This window comes from Misgurnus anguillicaudatus, chromosome 16, assembly GCF_027580225.2.
Source record: "Misgurnus anguillicaudatus chromosome 16, ASM2758022v2, whole genome shotgun sequence".
NCBI lineage: Eukaryota > Metazoa > Chordata > Actinopteri > Cypriniformes > Cobitidae > Misgurnus > Misgurnus anguillicaudatus.
Genome location: NC_073352.2, coordinates 11946549 through 11967555, shown reverse-complemented (window position 1 = coordinate 11967555; position 21007 = coordinate 11946549). Strand labels below are relative to the sequence as shown.

The following is a 21007-nucleotide window of genomic DNA, read 5'->3' as shown; positions in this document are numbered from 1 at the left end:
ACATTAACAAGAAATGTTTTCCCTCAGCAATTAATGTTAAAAACTCTAGTCACATAACAAATAATTACGTTTAATTTTTTTGTAATTGTAATTTTGTGGAACACGATGGAACATGACTTTATTTCCCAGAATGCTTTACTTTAACTAAGTATTTAAAATGGTTGCCAAACAATTTTCCAAAGTAACTTTCCTCAAACAAATTAGCGTCGCACACCTGAAGTCAATAGATAGGTGCGTAGGATAAGACGACAAAAAGTCTCAAAATATACAAGGAACAATTCCCGCACACTGTCTGCTTGACGAAGCAACTTGATGAAGATCAGATGATCGAAACGTTGCAACGCAACTTTCATTAAATAATTTTTTTTCAGCAAGCAGACAGTGTGCGGGAATTGTTCTTTGTACAAAGTAACTTTCCTAACACTGAATGTATGTGAGATTCTTTCTGTTGTGTGACTGTGGAATTTCTTTGAATTGCCATGAATTTAATTCCACTTCCTGTCATTCCAATTCCAATTCAAATTCAACTTCCTGTAGGGCGGAGTCAATTCAATTAAAATTCCAATTCATGAATTGAATGGAGGTCAATTCTGAAATTCTGAATTGTGCACAAGCCTGACCCTCAGAAGACCTTTGTTTATCATCCTGGAGCCGTTTGTATTTCTTTGTGAAGGATATATGCAAATTTATTGGACTTGAAGGACGTGGACCCCGTAACTTTACTGTTTAGCAGCTGGAAGATATAAGACATTTCCTAAAATAACTGAAAACGTGTTAGTCTGAAAAATGTTGGACAAATGCATCTCGGACGGCTTCGGGGTAAGTAAATCATGGGTTTAATATCATTTTTGGCCGAACTATACCTTTAAAGTCAAACGAAGTCAAAATGACACTATCCGCCAATGCGTATTTTATTATAAGTCACACAAAGCAAGTTTGTCTCATTGAAAATTAAATGGATCATCTAAAATTTATTTTGACCTTGTGAGGTTTGACAATTTGAAGGTAACCTTTTTACTGCACACTTGTTAAAATATTCATTTTTATGGTTTATTTTACACCACATTTGAGGGAAGTGCCAGAAATGTGTGGAAAAACTACAGTCTTACATTTTCCACTACATCACACATCCAAAATTAGAATCAGGTGCACAAAATCAGATTAAATCGCTATTAGAGAGAAACTTGAGTTGTGTGGCTACATCATGCGAAGATCAAAAGAGCTCTTCAAGATGCTTTGACAAATGATTTGGGATGCCTACAAGTCCAGGCAGGGTTTTAATGCCATTTCTAAGCTATTTGCAGACAATCACTTCAATGTCTACAAGACCATCTGCCGATGGAAAATGCTTTCAACATTTTAGACTGGCTTTAGTCAGTATTGGAAGTACACGAATCAAGCATCCAAAGAAACTGCACAACTTTGTCCTACAAGCAAGGTTGTTGTCTGCTCCCAAAAAAGAAAAGAGATCCACGACTAAGGCAGAAGATCAAGGTGAAGAGCAGGACTGTTAAAACATGGTGCTCTCAATGCAAGATACAAAAAAAAAAAGATCTGGGGCTTCTTAGCTACATTCAGTAAAAAACAAAATTTTTTTGAAACCTCAGTGAAGTGGTGATGGTGTAAGCTTTATAGTTTGGATCTGGCAGGGCATGACTGCAATGACAAGAATTCATTATAACAGAGAACCCATGGATAACATCAGAGGGCCTTTGAAGAGTGCAGCCATTTGTAAAACAGCTGAACCGTAAAAGACCCTCACAACAAGACAATGGTCTTACACTTCTCAAAAATATGACTTAATATAAAGCATAACACGTAAGAGTCAAGCGAAAGCCCAGTTTCTTAGAAATTTTGACAAACAATTAATGTTTTTCTGTGTTCATGGTCATCTATTAATCTATCAGCGAGTTTTGCATATGAACTCTTCATAAAGTGCTTTGAAATTTAATAATATAAAGCAATTTATTGACATTCAATTGAAGGAATAGTCTACTCATTTTCAATATTAAAATATGTTATTACCTTAACTAAGAAGAGTTGATACATCCCTTTATCATCTGTGTGCGTGCACGTAAGCGCTGGAGCGCGCTGCGACGCTTCGATAGCATTTAGCTTAGCCCCATTCATTCAATGGTACCATTTAGAGATAAAGTTAGAAGTGACCAAACACATCAACGTTTTTTCTATTTAAGACGAGTAGTTATACTTTTCTAAGCGGATTTAAAAGAGGAACTATATTTTATGGCGTAATAGCACTTTTGGGAGTACTTCGACTCGCCTGAAAAGTCCGCTCCCATTCTTCCTCTCATAATGGGAGAGGGAGGGTGTTACTGCGCCAAGTCAAAGTACTCCCAAAAGTGCTATTACGCCATAAAATATAGTTCCTCTTTTAAATCCGCTTAGAAAAGCGCTACGTTATATTTTGTACCACCAAACTTGCTCGTATAACTACTCGTCTTAAATAGGAAAAACGTTGATGTGTTTGGTCACTTCTAACTTTATCTCTAAATGGTACCATTGAATGAATGGGGCTAAGCTAAATGCTATCGAAGCTTCGCAGCCTGCTCCAGCGCTTACGTGCACGCACACAGATGATAGAGGGATGTATCAACAATTCTTAGTTAAGGTAATAACATATTTTAATATTGAAAATGAGTAGACTATTCCTTCAATTGAATGTCAATAAATTGCTTTATATTATTAAATATCAAAGCACTTTATGAAGAGTTCATATGCAAAACTCGCTGATAGATTAATAGATGACCATGAACACAGAAAAACATTGAAAATGAGTAGACTATTCCTTTAAGGCATCAGAAGTCACGAAGCGAACTGAAGGAACATACGTGTTGCTGATGCAACAAATGATGCAGTTAATGCAAATAACAGCCATTATGCAAATAATCATGCTGTGCACACTACCAATGGCGAAGCAATGCACTTATATATTGCAAAACAGATCTGAGTCCAGCAAGAACACTTGCTTTTAGTATGTAAAGAAAAAATACAGACAGAAGAAAACCATTGAACTTTCTTTTAAAAGATGCAGAATAAAACTGTGTTTAATTCAAATGTAGCACTTAGATAAAAGCACAAGGTCACGTCTCTATTTAAGTTTTAATTCACAGTCCAAAATGAAGAGCCTGCAGTCTGATAAACTTAAATCATCCTGCGTGCTCATCTCTCTTAGCACAATTTAAAGAGTCTGACAGTTCTGTGTTAGTTGGCACGAACGCAGCCCTCTGCTAAGTCCTTTAATGTAGCTCACGACGGCAGGTGCAGGTCTGCTCGCGCCCTGGCGTTGAGGTAATAGGCACCGGACTGATGAATTATGAAACCTGCTCTCGGCAGGCACACGGCACATTAGGCAGGCTGAGAAATCACAGGCCTGTTCTCCAAGAAAAGCAGGTTGTTAAAAAAAGAAATGATATTTATTCATGACACCGGTGAGAAAGATGATCCTCATGCACACAAAAAAACTGTCTATCTAGATAAATACAAAAGTACATTTGTTTAGAAGCTGATCCAATATACATGCTTTTCCCAGGGTTGGATTCTCTATACAGCAGGATTTTCTTTAAATTGAGGGAAAATCCTAAGGCAGCAATGTTTAACAGTGTATCTATATTTGTTCACAAAGTGAAGTCCAGGAAGGATTTTCTCAAGCCTTAGGAAATGTGAATGTGCAGAGTTTAGGGTTTTCTTGTCTCTGTCCTGTTAACAACAACTCCACCAGACTAAGAACTATACAGAGTCTGGTACAGATTATCTGAACTAGATGATGAATATATATCATATTAAATGCCTTTTAGCTATTAATTTACTTATTTTAATATGATATACAGTACAGCGTAGACCTATACAACAGAAAACGTACAAAGTGTAATCTGCCACAACAGAGGTATAATGCTGTGTTCAGACCAGCCACGTTAGAGGCGTCAAGCGCGAGTGATTTCAATGGTAAGTCAATGTAAACATGCGTTTCACGGCGCGCATGAGGCGTTTAGCGCAAATTGAACGTTGGCGCGGCAAACGCGCGAGTTGAACAATTTGAACTTTGGCGGAAAAACACGCCGCGTTAACCAATCAGGAGCTTGCTCTAGTAGTGATGTGATTACAGGAAGCAAGCGGAGTGGCAGAAGCCCCTCCCATGACGCAAAATTCCACGTGAAGGTCTCGATGATTAGAATTTCACGAGCGGCTTTCACGTGCGAATTCAGCGAGTGAACTCAAAATGTTCAAGCGGTAAACTAGACGCGGTAAACTAGACACGGTAGACGCGAATTTGATGCCTTAAACAGGGCTAGTGTGAACCCACAGTTACAAGTATAGACATACAGCCTGCACTCTTAAAGTCCCCATAAAATAAAAATTGACAATTGAGTCCAAAAAAGAGTCCTGCAACGGGTCGGGAACCTGCGGGTACCCGCATACAAGTGTCTAAAACGGGTGAATTGTGACATTCCTAAAATTCACGAGTGGGGATGCGGGCGGATAATTAACTCCGTGCAGGCTGGCAGTAGTGCAAATGAAAATATGTGCAATATTTGTATGTCTAAATTACCATTACACGCGCAACATATGACATTTGACCCATCACGTCACCACCACTGCGACAGTGCCTGATCTTTGTTGATGCTTCTCATTGGAGTGAGCGTTGCAGGAGTTGCATAAAGTTTTGCCGTTGATAGCCGGAAGCTGGGAACGTCTTGTCTTAAAAAGCATTTCAAGACGAGACTTGTAGGAGCACAGCAGGGGTTGTGTAGGTAGGTTGCATTTTTATTGTTCTTTTTTCATTAATAGGTCTGTTTGTGTATAGTTATCAGGTTCCATAGCCTGTTTAGGTGCCGATGGTAGGCTACTTGAGTGGCGCAAAACAAACGCACTTTAGCCTGTTTCATTAGCCCATTCATGACGCTGTTGTTATGTTGAGAGCGGTACGAGATAAAAAATAAAGAACTTTAATTGAAATTATTTTTGTGTGTGTGATTTATGCGGGTAGGGGTCAGGTAACGGGCCAAATATTAACTGGTCTGGGCGGGTGCGGATTTAATTTTGATATTATCACAGGTGACGGGTCGGATCTGGTGCTGAACTTTGCGGGTACGGGCGGGAGCGGGTCTCCAAAAATGGACCCATGCAGGACTCTTCATATCATTATGAAGTAATTAATTGGCTGAATAGATGCTGCATTAGCAGAAAAACAACAGCAGGAAGTTTGTCGTCAAGGCTGACAGGACAATAATATTAGTAGTACATCAAACAGTTACACAAAAATACACAAAGATAAATCCAACCCAAAAGTTTAATGCCATAATTATTACCATCAATTTGCATTCGTTTATTTCCAGCTGGTTACTTATCAATATTTTAAGTTAATAACGTGAAAAAGTGAACTATATGCAGTTGTCGGCTACGTTAACATATCCAACTAATCAAAATCTGATTTTAGTTCTTTTTTATCATCACTGCAATACCTACATCTTTTGTTATTTTGATTAAATAATCATTAAATGAATTAAACAGAAGCAAATAAAGTACAAGATTAAACATATAATAGACATTTATGTAATTTGAATTTTACCAGTGGGAGTATTTCGCAGATTTACTTCAATACTTATTATAATTAATATATTTTTTAATATATAATTCATATATTTTTATTTATACATTTATTTCATTTAGCCCCTTTTTATGGTACATTTCAGCACTGTTTCACTTTGAGTGTTTTTTTTTATCATCCAGTATCCATTTTAAAAACTATAGGTCGATTAATCTGTTATCGGGAAGCAGGGACCAACTTAGTTATTGGAATCGGTAAAATTCACCATCGGTCGACCTCCAATGTTTACACTGGTAACAATATGCTTCATCAAGATTGAATAAACGCTGTATGTTAAAAGAGTATGTAAGGCATTTTAACGTGTTTGCCACAAGCTTGTGAATGATGGTTGCACACCGGTCTGTTAATGTGTTGACATCTCCAAGCCCCTAAACTTGACGCGGCACAAAGGGAAACGTGATTGGTTGCTTTACTTTTCAGTCATATGGCCTCTTGGGCGGTCCTTATGCTACGCACACACCAAATGCGGGGCATCGCGTTAATCGCTCGAGATTACTCGCAGGATTTAACTTCGTGTCATGCAAATTTTTCGCTCAAGTTGAATATTTTCAACTTGCCCGAAGATGCGTTTGATGTGACGTGTTTTCACGGCAAACGCGGCGCCCATATTGCGTCATCGCCCCACGCGAGGACGCATCTGATCGCGTCTTCTTTGCATTGACTTTGTATGTAATCTACTCGCGCAAAATGTTGAACTGGCGTCTGGTGTGAACTCACAGTTAGCCATTTAAAGTGGCCATGGTTCCCAGACCTTCTTTAAGAAGGCAACTAGGTGATTTCCAGCAATACGAGCGACAGTGATCGTTGGCGACAGGAAGTGGGTGTGTCCTACTACGAAACCAATTTTTTAGAGGATGATTTTATGTGATATTTTTCTCAACTTTGAGTACATGGTTTCACCAGCCTTGTCCATTATCCCCACCACACTGAAATCCCATTCGCCCAAAATTGCGCTGTACATAACATCAATATTTTTTTGAATGGCTGTCAAGCATTATTTCACTTTTGATGTGTACAGACTAATTACTTGTCACAAGAAACCTATCGCATCACGCCTGGTGTTAAGAGGATGAAGGAGGGTGGAAAATGTTTGCAAACCTCTTGGTGCAAGAAATCTTGACAGAAATTATAAGTAGACCTCTAAAGTGTATAATTTGGCTCAATTGTAAACACTGTGTGGTTTTTATGAAATTCTGTTGAATATCCAACAGTGAGTACCATTTCAAAATATCTAAGAGAAAAACAAAAACATCCAAACAGAATTTACGCTAGAAGGCAAGAACAGCTTTTTAATTATTTACTGGTGGATTACTTAGCACACCGCAAACACTGATGCGGTTTGGATATTCCACTAATTTGCAATACTTCTGAACTACAAACTTGCTTAGGGCAGCTGCATTAAAAGGCAGCCATCAATCAAAAGAGCAAGAGAGTCAGAAAAATCAGCCTGGCATTTAACAGCAAAGAGCTCCTGGCGACCGCTGCCTGATGCAGGGAAGGGCCCGTCTCGCTCTCTGCCTTCCTCCGCAAACGTCCCCCTCAGCATCAGCACCGCTGAACAATGACACAGCCAGACCTCATGAGGCATGTTGGGTATTCTCAAATGAGGCATGCAAGCCAATCTCCCAGCGGAATAAGTCTAACACCTCTGTGAGAACCCAAGATATGGCGCTTCGCACTGCAATTCACCCCTGACTGCCAGGAATTCAGGGGGCAGGAAATCATTTTACCCCGCTAAACTATAAGTACAAAGCCAGCGCCGTGAAAAGATCTGCATTAGCAGCAGGGATTTCAGCTCTTCCACATATCATTTCCTTCATTTCTCTGATGTCGGCTAGAGGCTCCAGAAGTCATACAGCTGATTGCAAACTACACCAGACGAAAATATAGCCGTTCCACACATTTGCACATAGCGTTTAGTATTTTGTGCTTGAATCGCAGTTTCACTAGTATAAGATGACCCGGTCTAAAGAAGTGTGTCAGCAATATTAGTGTACAACAGGCATATTACATTACAATGTGCAATGATCTGTTTACATTTACACCAATAATGTGATAATTTTCAATAATTAGAGTAAGGACTTAATCGCAGTAAGATGTTTATATGACTCCAGCAAACCATGCAGATTTTATTATTTTAATATTTGCTTAGAATAGTGGTTATTATTCACACAGCACAATGCAAAGCACAAATGATGATATCACACCGTATAAGTGTTACTGGCCACCAGTCTTGGGCATAGTCAGATACACAATAGTATTGGGGGACAGGGCAATAGTTTCCTTATTTATTTATTTGCTTATTTTTACTCATTTATCTATGACAAGGCACGGGATTGGTGGACAAAAAACAGCAGTTGCTTTACTCTAAAGGAAAACATGACTAGAAAATACCCATGAACAGAAGCAGAACTGCACCTTAGGACGTGAACGCAAACTTCTTAAACATGACAAAACTATAAATCAATGCTATTAATCAAAGCCGTTTTCATTACAATCTCTCAGGTGCGACGTGCGAGGAAAGGTTCAAGGACGACTGCTATACAATCTTACTCGAGTGGGGAAAAGTCTGTGTTGGTTTAGCAAGTGCAGGTTATGCGGAAATGTTAATGTAAATGGTGATAATAATAATTTAAAACATTTACGGTAAAATAACACAGTTATTGTCATGAAGGCTGAGTGGCTTACTGGACACTGTTTTAATATATTTACATTAAATGGTATAGGACTGGCCATATTTTGCTATACGCCTTATTCAGTCCGTCGCCATGAAGTTTTCAAACCAAGGCTGTGAGGGATGAACATCCCGGCCTTGCTTTTTAAACCTATTGTTTTGTATCAGGTTGGTGGTCATTCAGCCACAGAAGATACATAGTTTTACAAATTTCCACAGGAGGACAAAGAACCACAGAAAATGTGGATTGTTAAAATTAGAAAGGACATACACTCACCTAAAATATTATTAGAAACACCTGTTCAATTTCTCATGAATGCAATTATCTAATCAACCAATCACATGGCAGTTGTTTCAATGCATTTAGGGGTGTGGTCCTGGTCAAGACAAACTCCTGAACTCCAAACTGATTTCAGAATGAGAAAGAAAGGTGATTTAAGCAATTTGTGGTTGTTGGTGCCAGACGGGCCGGTCTACGTATTTTACAATCTGCTCAGCTACTGGGATTTTCACGCACAACCATTTCCAGGGTTTACAAAGAATGGTGTGAAAAAAGGAAAACATCCAGTATGCGGCAGTCCTGTGGGCGTAAATGCCTTGTTGATGCTAGAGGTCAGAGTAGAATGGACGACTGATTCAAGCTGATAGAAGAGCAACTTTGACAGAAATAAGCACTCGTTACAACCGAGGTATGCAGCAAAGCATTTGTGAAGCCACAACACGCACAACCTTGAGGTAGATGGGCTACGACAGCAGAAGACCCCACCGGGTACCACTCGTCTCCACTACAAATAGGAACAAGAGGCAAGAATTTGCACGAGCTCAGCAAAATTGGACAGTGAAGACTGGAAAAATTTTGCCTGGTCTGATGAGTCTCGATTTCTGTTGAGACATTCAGATGGTAGAGTCAGAATTTGGTGTAAACAGAATGAGAACATGGATCCATCATGCCTTGTTACCGGGGGATGTTTTCTTTAGGCCCCTTAGTGCCAGTTGGGCATCGTTTAAATGCCACGGCCTACCTGAGCATTGTTTCTGACCATGTCCATCCCTTTATGACCACCATGTATCTATCCTCTGATGGCTACTTCCAGCAGGATAATGCACCCTGTCAAAAGCTTGAATCATTTCAAACTGGTTTCTTTAACATGACAATGGGTTCACTGTACTAAAATGACCCCCACAGTCACCAGATCTCAACCCAATAGAGCATCTTTGGGATGTGGTGGAACGGGAGCTTTGTGCCCTGGATGTGAATCCCACAAATCTTCATCAACTGCAAGATTCTATCCTATCAATATGGGCCAACATTTCTAAAGAATGCTTTCAGCACCTTGTTGAATCAATGACACGTAGAATTAAGGCAGTTCTGAAGGCAAAAGGGGGTCAAACTCGGTATTAGTATGGTGTATGATCTAAACTGAGATGAGAATAGCGCATTATGTACATAATATTACCCTGTTGGCTAATCGCTAATTTCTCATGTTGTAAACATGTTTACATCAAATGCCACACGAGCTGTGTTGACAAATTTCAGAAAAAAACGTACTAATGTCAAGTTTATGACGAATTTGCACTTAAGGTGCACAACTTCAGTTAGTGCAGTATAGATGCGGTTTAAGTGTTTATATGCCCGTTTTATTGCATTTAAACCAATTCTATGTTAAAATAATCCATAATCCACGTTTTAATTCGATTATGCTTGCTGCGACTACGAGCTTAATCGCATTTTTAGTATTGTGTTTACATGACGTAACATTGCCAAAATTTCATTAAAATTGCAGTAGGAGAGTGAATATTGCAGAAAAAAAGATATAAAAAGATTGCAAAGGCCTTGACAAGTCTTGGTGTGAAAGAGCTCTTAGATTAAATATGGATTCATGTACACATAGCACCAATGATTGTACCTTTTGCTATAAAACATCAGTGACTACCTTATAGTTATTTGCTCAAGCTTAACACACTGAATTACTGTAGTATAAGAAACAGTACTCTTTTATCACTAGCTAAAGACAATGGATGTTTCTCAATTCAAAGAACGCAAAGAACGGACTTGCGTTCTTGTGAAAATTGGTCTTGGAAGAACGAACTCAGAAGGTCACAAGAACACAGAACACACTTGTGAGAATTGAGACGTGTGCGATCTTCATGTTGATCACCTGATCTCCCCAGATTTCAGCGCACAAGTCTGCACTCGATGCATCCTCGATATCAAGTGTGTTCTTGAGAATCGAATTGAACTTCGACGGTTAATGATGACATAGACGAAACACAATGACGCAAGATCGCTCAAGAACGCATATTGAGAAACAGCCAATGATTCCGCCTGACTTTCATTGTATTTGGTTGTATCTTAAGTGCGGTCAAGATCACTAAGTGTCTAAAATTTATTGAATTCAGTGTATTACCAATCAATTGAACCTATCCCTGCTGACTTTTCTTATTGTCAATAAAACAGGTACATAATATGCTATCGCTGTAATAAGTGGTCCTTTCACTTTTTGTTAGCTGAAGTGAATAACCAAAGAAACCAATAGTTGTCAGAAAAAATGGTCCCAAGGTGTCACTGGAGGTACTCTTTGAAAGGTCCTAATATATACCATTTAGGTACAGATATGTATACATTTGGTACCAATATGTACTTCTGAGGTACTAATATAAACTTTTTACATGCAAAGGTGGTACTTTTTATAAGGGTTCCACCCCAGTTTTAACCTTTTTTCAACGTGTATGGGCCTCGAACCAGCAACCTACCAATTATAAGTCCTCACTCTGTGTCAGCATCTTTAGTGCTTGATGGATGAATAGACAGATGGACAGATTCAAAACACTGTCAATTTCATACATGACATTCTGCATATTACTTTTACTGATTTTCTTTAAACGGATGTGAACGCTAAGCAGAGTACGTGGTTTTAAATCACTGCCATAAAAGAGCCCGAGCTCAGTTGGAGACTTCCAATTAGCTTTCTTCCCTGATGATATTGATCATAACACGAGACTCCATGAATCCTGTGGAGATGGAAGAGTACAGTGTAATCAATCACGGAGTATTTCCGCCCTAAAGAGAGTGGAAATGCAGAAGCGAATAAAAATATGCTGCAGTTAAATGTGGCCTGTAGACTGGTGAAGGCACAAACACCATCTCTTTGATGCATTCTTAAGCAAAGCTTTTATTTAGATACATTTGAATGATGAGTCAAGAGCTGACCCACTTGATTTAGACCATGAGATGAGATCTCGCTTTGAATGGCAGAGACAGGAACGAAACATCAAAGCAATATTACTCTTAAAATAACAGTGGACACAAGAAGGCTGTTCAAAGTCAAAGTGAGTGATGTGATCTAATGGGTGGGAGTATGCATACTATATGACTGCGGTTGGAGAGTCGACAGAAGCGGAGGAGGTGGTCTGATCTTAAGTCTGCTATATTGCGATCCACCATCGTCTCTGGGGTATACAAACACCTTCCTACAACACATCATCAGAACTTGGCCAGCTCAGAATACCAGAACACATTTCTTGTGCCGCAATCCTAAACCGTGTAGCTGAAAATGGTGCTGTGTGTCGACCGAGTCCAAAGCGTAATAGAAATGAAGCAGATATCTTCCTTCCCCCTGAGAACAGCAGGTCAGACATACTGAATAATTAATCACATTGAGACACAAGCCAGAATGTAAGAGTAAATAAATACAGTAATAGTGAATATAGTATTTACTCTAGAAGTTACTATAGGTGATATAGCAAACATTTACAATATATACTCACTGGTAACTGTATTAGGTACACCTGTTCAATTGCTGTTCAATTTTCATAAAATTCCAGTTAATTTACTCACCCCCATGGCATCCAAGATGTCTTTCTATCTTCAGTCGAAAAGAAATTACGTTTTTTAAGGAAAACATTCCAGGATTAAGGGTATAAGGTTCTTATCTAGCAAAACGATTGTCTTTCTCGCCAAGAAAAAATGTACTTTTGAACCACAACTTTTTGTCTTGCAAATAGCCGTGTGATGCTCCAGCGCGACCTTACGTATTACGTAATCACGTCAAAACTTCAAACGCACACTTGTGGACCATTTTAAACAATAAAGTGACACAAAGACATGAATTAGTATCTTTCCACGTCCAACAACATCGGAACGGTAATCTTTCTCCACATTTGTAAACACTGAAGCAGTAGTTCGCATACGTCATGCTAGACCTTTCAACGTGATTGCGTAATACGTAAGGTCACGCTGGCACATCACAAGGCTAGTGCACGACTAGCTAAAGTCCACTACATGGAAAAAAATATTGGAATGTTTTCCTTATAAAAAACATTGAATAAACGAAGAAAAACATAAACATTTTGGATGACATGAATGGTGGTAAGTAAATATTCAGATTTTTTTTAGGAAAGTGGAGCAAGTAATCCTTTAACACAAATTGCTGATCACCACATGGCAGTAACTCAATGCATTTAGGCATCTAGACGTGGTGAAGATGACTTGTTGAAGTAGAACAAAGAGGATTCAAGCTACTTTGAATGTGACATGGTTGATGGTGCCACAGGGGCCGGTCAACTGCTGATTTACTGGGACTTTCACGCACAACCATCTCAAGAGTATACAGAGAATGGTCCGTAAAATAGAAAATATCCAGTTGTTTGGATAAAAATGCCACTCGAGTGCCACTCCTGTTTGCTAAGCCCAGAAAACTGAGGCTACAATTCACACAGGCTCACCAAAATTGGACAATGGAAGATTGGAAAAACATTGCCTGGGCTAGTGTTGGGCGATATTCCCCATTTTAAGATCGTCCTATCTAATTATTTATTTGTTTATTTTTTTTCTCATTTATGACAGGGAACTTGATTGGTGGAAATTTTCTGTGTGCCAGGGAGCGGGAACAACACACTCGCTGGATTTAAACCCCTGTGAGCAAACTCTAGTGCAGTGTTGTTTTCGTTAACGATGACGATAACAAAATGATTTCGTTGATGCACCTTTTTTTCTGATGATAACGCGACGATGACTAGCTAAAAATGGCTCTAAGGTTACGAAAACATGACGAGACACTTTCGAGTTTTCGTTGACAAGACAAGACGGAACGAAAATGATTATAAGTCTGACGTTCACAATGCATGTCATTTCTGCCTATTTTGAGTGAAAGTATCAGCAATGCTGCCGCTTCCTATCCTTGTTTTGGGTACGCCCACCACCCGGCTGCTACCATGCCGGGCAGGCGCACCAGATTTCAAACAACACCACCACACCTGCGGCTGTGGTCAGTTCGAAGGACCGTGGTGGTGACGCCAATCAACGGAAATGACGAGATGATTTATGGACATACTTTTAGTATAATCCATCAGAAAGAAAAACGAAATGCATATTGGGAGACGACGCTAAATGTGGCCACAAACTAGGTGGGAAGTTCAAGCGGCACCTGAAGGCTCATCATGCTGATATTTTTTCAAAGGTAACTAACAAGTCACGCTGTTAACATATCATATACATTCAATTTTACTCGACAATCAGCTTGTGACACATTTCTACATGTATCTACTTGTCAAACCTAAGCCCATTTCCAATACTTTTTAGCCTAAACTACTTTGTTAACCCTTTAACTGGCGCAGCCCTTTTTGAGTGGGGGGTTGGTGAAAAGATGATATACACCTTTAAATTAATATAACTCTGGCATTTATCTTTTTTTTGGTCTAGAAGCCTAATTGTGGTTTTAATTTTGGTAATTTTTGGTTTTAAAGAAGACACTTTAACGTTTTTAAGGGAAGTGTCTGGAGGTGAAAATATCATTTTTTTAAAGCAGTTTACATTTATTTGTAATAAATAAAAATGCAATATAGTATAATTTTTAATACATAAAATTGTCAAAAAACTGAGGTTTGTGCTGGTTTGCTGTGAGGTTTGCTGCATACTTGTGTCACAAATGAATAAATTACAGTTACTGCATTATTATTACTGCTAAAAGGTTTTGAAATATGAAAATTACATTCTTAGACCTTTCCAACAATATATAGTTTGTCGTGATAGATTAACATTTACATAGAAAATATTGAAATAAACCTAGGTGTCCCGCTCACGGGACAGCGCCAATTAACGGGTTAAAGACCTTTTCGTGTTTTCATAGACTAAAACTTGACTAAAGCTATCAAGTTTATAAGTGACTAAAATGTGACTAAAACTAAAAAGCATTTTCGTCCAAAAGACTAAGACTAAAACTAAGAGGGCTGCCAAAACCAACACTGCTCTAGTGCAAGGAAATTGCAGAGTCGGGCGTATTACAAGAGTCCGAGTCATGCCATTACAAGTTCAGGTTCTAGGAGGAGTCCATGCCATGCGCGTTCAGGTCCGAGCAAGAGTCCAAGAAGCGTGCATAAAGTCCAGGTGCGTGCGAGAAAGAATCTGCGCACGTTACAAGCTATCTTGCGTAAATTGAAGCCCACAAAACCTCTCATGCGAGAAAAAGCATGCAATGCGCATGTTAATGTAAAAACTACAATGAAAACAATAATAACGAATCGCCAACTATCATCATAAAAGCCCGCTATCATCATAAAAACCATATGCTTGACGATCATCGATACACGATACTATCCTCTATCGGCACGACCCTAGACTGGTCTGGTGAGTCTCAATTTTAGCCATGAAAACATGAATGCATGGATCCATCCTACCTTGTATCAACGGTTCAGGCTGGTGGTGTAATGTGTGGGGGATATTTTCTTGGCACACTTTGGGCCCCTTAGTACAAATTGAGCATTGTTTTTAAACACCACACTCTCCCGGAGTATTATTGCAGACCATATCCATCCCTTTATGACCACAGTGTACCCACCTTCTGACATCACATACAAGCTTATTACATGTTCATACATCACCTACTATGGGGCCGGCATGCATAATACAGCATTTTAGTTGTTTTTTGCAGATCCGTGTGAACAGGAATTGTTTTAACAATGCCGTCGTCTGTACATGAAAAACACAAAGCTACAACTTTTGAGTCTTTTCTTTCAGTTTCCAGTTTTTGTGTAAACATACCCTAAGAGAACAGATAAGATCGCATCGTGATGAAACGTCTGCTTCGCACCCCATTAATTCAGACATATTTTCATCTGGTTTTGCACTAGTGGTTACTGAATAATTTACTCTGGATTTTCAAACGGATTTAGGTGAGCTGCAAGTTGATTATGGCATGAGCTGTGTATAACGGAGGCTGGATTGATTAGCTGAACACACTGCTCAGTGTCATATTCATGAATGTATGACTGCACTCAAGCTGCTGATGCAGCACGGCTGCAGGAGTGTGTGGAGATTTCTGGAGACAGTGTGGGAATGTCGGAGGCAACAGCTGCTCCCTGTGTGTGATTAATGAGGAAGGATTTGAGGCAGACAGTACAAGTTTACCTCCAATGAAAACACAGCCTCTCGAAGGCAAAGGTGTGACGGATCGCACATTTGAATCATTTTTATATATCTGGTCCTTACTGCCGGTCTGTTGGATTTGCTCTGTGACATTTATTGCCATGTGTATAATTTATGTATTTATTTCAAAGTGTTGCATGCGGTACAAGGCGGCTTTGGAAATTCATCTCTGCAATAATGGGTACACGGGATCAACCAAGCGAAGGGTGAATGTGGTCTTGGCTTCACCTTTATGCAGCTCCAGCAGAAAACTAGATTATTCCAGATCGCAAAGGGAATAGGGACACTCAGTTATCTATTCATATCTCACTATTACTCGGGTCACAGTATGATAATATTGCAATTCCTTGCGATGTTTAACCCATTGCTTTTGATTCATCTCCACTGGATCTCAACTTGATATAACAAAAATAACGAAGTGTGCGTTGACCTTTGGCTGCAGTAAAAGCGCTACATGAATAAACTTGAATTGAACTGAACAGTACGTAAAGCATTTTTAGACTTCTCACACTTTACACTGTTAGAATTTTTTATATATATTTACCTCAGCTGTCACTAGGGCAGAACCCTTTGTATACCAAGGTCCTTATGTGTACCATTTAGGTACAGATGTGTATAAATTTGGTACCAATATTTAACTTTCATGTAATAATATGAACACAGCTCCAGATATCCCTGCCTTCCTCAAACGCTTTGATTTTGTACAAAACTCATCGATCTGAAAAGCGCTGTGTCCTTGATTGGCCAGCAAATCTGTACTTTGTGATTGGCCTGAAAACCTCTGACATCAGGCGGAAATGTGACGCTTCTTACCATGTTTGAAAGATTTGCTCACTTATAGTTAACTTATAGGCTGTGAGACAAAGCGGGAGAAATTGTGATAATGTCGGTCTTGTCCACGTCAACAGGCCCAGGAAGTAAACTGTTGTGTTTGTTGTAGTTTAAGAAAAGAGATTTACATTGGAGATGATAACTAGCGTCATCGTTTAATTTGGGATTTGTACCTTTTGCATATTGTTAACATGTACTAATACACACTTACACACCAAAGGAAATGTAAAATCGTAAATCGAAAACAAAATTATGCTGCAAGATTTTTACATTTAAGTTCCCTGCTATTGGCAACTCTGAATTTTTTTCAAATTCCCAGTTTATTCCTATTAATCCCTGTCAATTCTCATATATTCCCGTTAGGGATGCTCTGATCGATCGGCCGATAATGCTTGCTATGCTTCTCAATGAATTACGGCGAAATGCCGCTACATCCAAAAGCCAGGGGGCGCTCTCATGCAGAAACTCAAAATGCGCTGTAGACGAGGAACTATACACACGCAGCTATGATGACACGCAGCTCCAGGAAATGTCTTAAGGATCTATTTATATTGCTGTTCTTTAAACCTTTTCAGGAATTTTCATGATAATAAAGAATATGTTTAATAATTATGTTTGACTTTTTCAAATGGATGTTATAAACGACTCAAACTAACAGTGATTTTAGATCGATAAGGACTTACTGATCAAAAGCCGTAGTACATAAAATAGCTGTGAATGAGATCGGCTGTCTGATTCAGAATAGTGATTGGCCACGTATTGTTAGTGGAGATCGGCATTGATCGGAGCATCCCTAATTCCCATTAATTTCTATGGAAAGTTTCCAGCCTTGAATATTCATACAATTTTGCAACACTATAGATGGGTATGCATTATTTTAAGTGGAATAATTGATATATAACTATTGAAAATAATGCAGACCCACGTTGTAACTCTGCTTACCACCTTAGGTAGTAGTAGTAGTAGTACATTTATTTATAGAGCACATATAAAAACAACCACAAGGTTGTCACATAGGTGTCCATTATTTTCGAACAATTCAACAGCCCCTCATCAATTATTCCTTACCCATTTCAGGTCAAAGGTTTAGGATTTCAAAAATATACTAATTTGTGGCCTGAGAATATCAACACAGTATTGTCTAAAAACACTCGCAATCTTTCACTTTGGTCATTTTCAATACCATTAAGAAGACTTTCTAAGTCTAAGTCTAAGTATTAGATTGAAAAGGCTCGAATAAAGTACATAAATTATCCTGGTCACACTTTAGTGTCCAATTCTTACTATTAACTAACTTTTAGCTACTTTTGCTGCAATATACTCCAATTACTGCTTATTAATACTTAGTGAAGTACTGTAATTTTTTGGTAGTATTGGTTGGATTCGGGTAGGATTAGGGATATAGAATAAGGTTTTGCAGAATAAGGCATATATGAAGAGTTTGGTTCCAAAACGCAATAAACGCCATTTTTGAAAAAAATGAGTTACTGCCAAAATCAGTATTATATCAGGTCAGTAGTTAAAAGTAAATTCTTAATTTTACCCAAAATCCAATATCCGCCGTGTTATTCTGTCATCTTTTCTCCCTTTTTTCCCAAAATGCGATAAACGCCACTGCTCCTTTTTTACAGAACGCAATAAATCCATTTCTGATATTACAGCCCACCAGTCACGCAATGTAAACAAACAATGGCGGACGCGCTGAGTCCACGGAGTCCTAGTTTTCCTCATCTACTTTGTACTTCGTGATCAACAAACAAAACAAAATAATACTTTAATTGCATCGCTAAACCTGTGATGGTTTTCTGTGATGGGAAAGAAACGTAAGCCATCAGCATCTAATATTTTCCCTGAGAGGCACTCGGGAGACGGGTGCTTGTTCTCCCGACAGCATCAAGCTTCTCATGCTAACACATTGACCCCAGAGGATCTTATGAAAAACTTTCCATAATTTTACTCAAAGTCAACGAAAATCGAGCAGGACCAAAAACATTTTACAGCTGATCGGTGTGAAAGACGTTAAGCGACGACGTAACCGCAATGACAGTGATCTTAATATGACAAAGTAAGTGTTTTGATTAATGACATTAATGTTTATATTTTTAATTAGTGTGTACAACTAGTCAACTAAATGAATATAACATGGCAAAGATGAATGTACATTTATATAGGCTATTGATTCAATAGATTTATAGCATTTTGAATAAAAACTTGTCATGGATTTATTGCATTTTGTGGAAAAAATTATCCGTTTTTATAATAAATCTTTGAAAATCAACTTATGGATTTGAATTTTTTATGTTTTTATAACCTAAAGATGCTTTATGAAAGTTTGTAACAGAAAATAGTTGTTTTCATCTTGTCACTTTCTTGGTATAGAAAACACGTTTTTACCAAAATTTGTCAAAATGGATTTATTGCGTTTTGGAACCAAACTCTTCATATATATATATATATATATATATATATATGCTATTTAAGTACCAATAAACAGCCAACATGTCAGTAATATTAATGCTAATAACCAAACCAATTAATAGTGAGAATTGGAAACCAAAGAGTCATTATTCTTATTAACCTAACCCTAACCTAATCTTAACCACTGTTGTGGTTTCAACTATTGTAATATTTCGAAAAATCTACTCCCCCCACATTTACTATATATATGTGCTTGGTTTGAAGAAAAAGTTGTGCGTTTTAAACTTTGCTTTGTGGTTTGTTTGGTTACTGCGCCTCAGGGGCAGGATTTATAGTTTGTTTACAGGCGGAGTTTCTTTTTGCCCATTTTCCAAAGAGTTCCTCATTGCCTCAGGACTGTTATTTCTTTCATTTACTTTTTTTATTTGGGCCATTATTTTTCTATGTCTACCCCTGTATGCTTTAAAGGAAATAATGAAATAAACAAATAACGTTCTCTTCTTCTTTCATTACACGATTCGTGCTCTGGGTCTATTACTTAGCCAACACCCTTCCAAAAGCATGCAAGCAAATTTTCTGCACGACTCAAGACCGAACCAAAACATGCATCTGAACCGGTCCAGCAAACTCTATGCACATACGGCTACATTACAGTGACCCGATGTGATGCCTTGATTCTTAATCTGTACACTCAGAATCTCCGCCTGGCATGAAGCAAGATGGGGCACAAAAGCTCCCAGAATTCCCTGCGGTGGGACTGATTAGAATAAAAGACCAATGGTACCCATGAAATGAGCTCCTGGGAGCCAGGACACATTAATAGCACTAAGAGCTGTTTCATTGCATGGCTCACAGATCAAGACTCCGTAGTTTTTCTGACATAAAACAGCCATCAGCATTTCTCTCATTTCAACGGCAGTCCATAACCCCTTCCGCAAACTCTATAATTTGCGAATTGTGATTTTGCGAACAGGAGCAGCAACGTAAACACCGCAAATGAATTCCCTAGGAAAACAGAGTAGGTGGAGAGCCACCATCCCCATGGCCCACTTTATTTGAAACATGCACCTATAGCGCAGTACAATCGCGCATATATTTCTGCGACTTCGCTGACGAATGAGGTGACTTATAAAACACCACAGAGAATCCATTCGAAAAATCTAAGGGAAAAAGTCACACGCGTTTACTTAATAAATGCGAGCCATAATTCGAATGCGATTGGAAAGGAACATGATGATGCTTGCTGCCTGTCGGAAGAACCCTCAAGGGTTTCCATTTCTCCTTTTCCGTACATCACATCAGCATAATGAAAACCCATCAGTCTTTCAGATACATTTTATGTGGGGTTAAATGTACGGTTGGCATCTTTAAACTGTTTACCATATGCATTTCAATTAATAAATAAATGCAGCGCAAAACAGAAGTGAACCCTGGGAATGAGCATCGTGGAGATTTAAGGCTCACACGCACTGGCCGGAGATGTTTTGCGTTTCTTCACAGCTTGCGCTCTGGGTGTCAGGGCCTTTGCATTGTGTCGCCAATAAACTAATAAGATGAAACAGCCCTGGAGCAAATTGGCGTTTTTGAAGTTTTCATACTTTCCTTCAGCTGCTGAGTCAGTTCAGCCGGTCTGCCTGTGATCAGAGTCTCTGCTTAATACTACAAAGGTGTGAGGTAGACTAGGAAATGCACAACGTATTGACGTCAGTTAAGGTGTCGAATGTGGGTTTAGCTGTAAGAGCCTGCTGTTTGAATGCTGTGATGTTTTGTTGGTTGGATAAATATGAAATGCATGAAAAATATAAAAATGGCAAAAAAGGGGAATGTGTGAAATGCTATTCACGTATGCAACACGAAATGAAAACCCATCCGTCTTTCAGATGCATTTTATTGTAAAAAAATGTGACCTCTGCATTTAACCCATCCCAGTGAGTAGTGAACACACACACGCACGCACACACGCACACACGGAGTAGTGGGCAGCTATCCCTACAATGCCCTGGGAGCAATTAGGGTTAAGGGGCCTTGCTCAAGG

At 38.8% G+C, this 21007-nt stretch overlaps 1 protein-coding gene across 6 annotated transcripts in view; it reads right to left on the bottom strand.

Moving 5' to 3' along the window:
* Positions 1 to 21007, bottom strand: part of enox2 (ecto-NOX disulfide-thiol exchanger 2) — a 360171-nt gene that overhangs the window by 89262 nt on the left and 249902 nt on the right. The gene's annotated exons all lie outside the window — the stretch shown is intronic.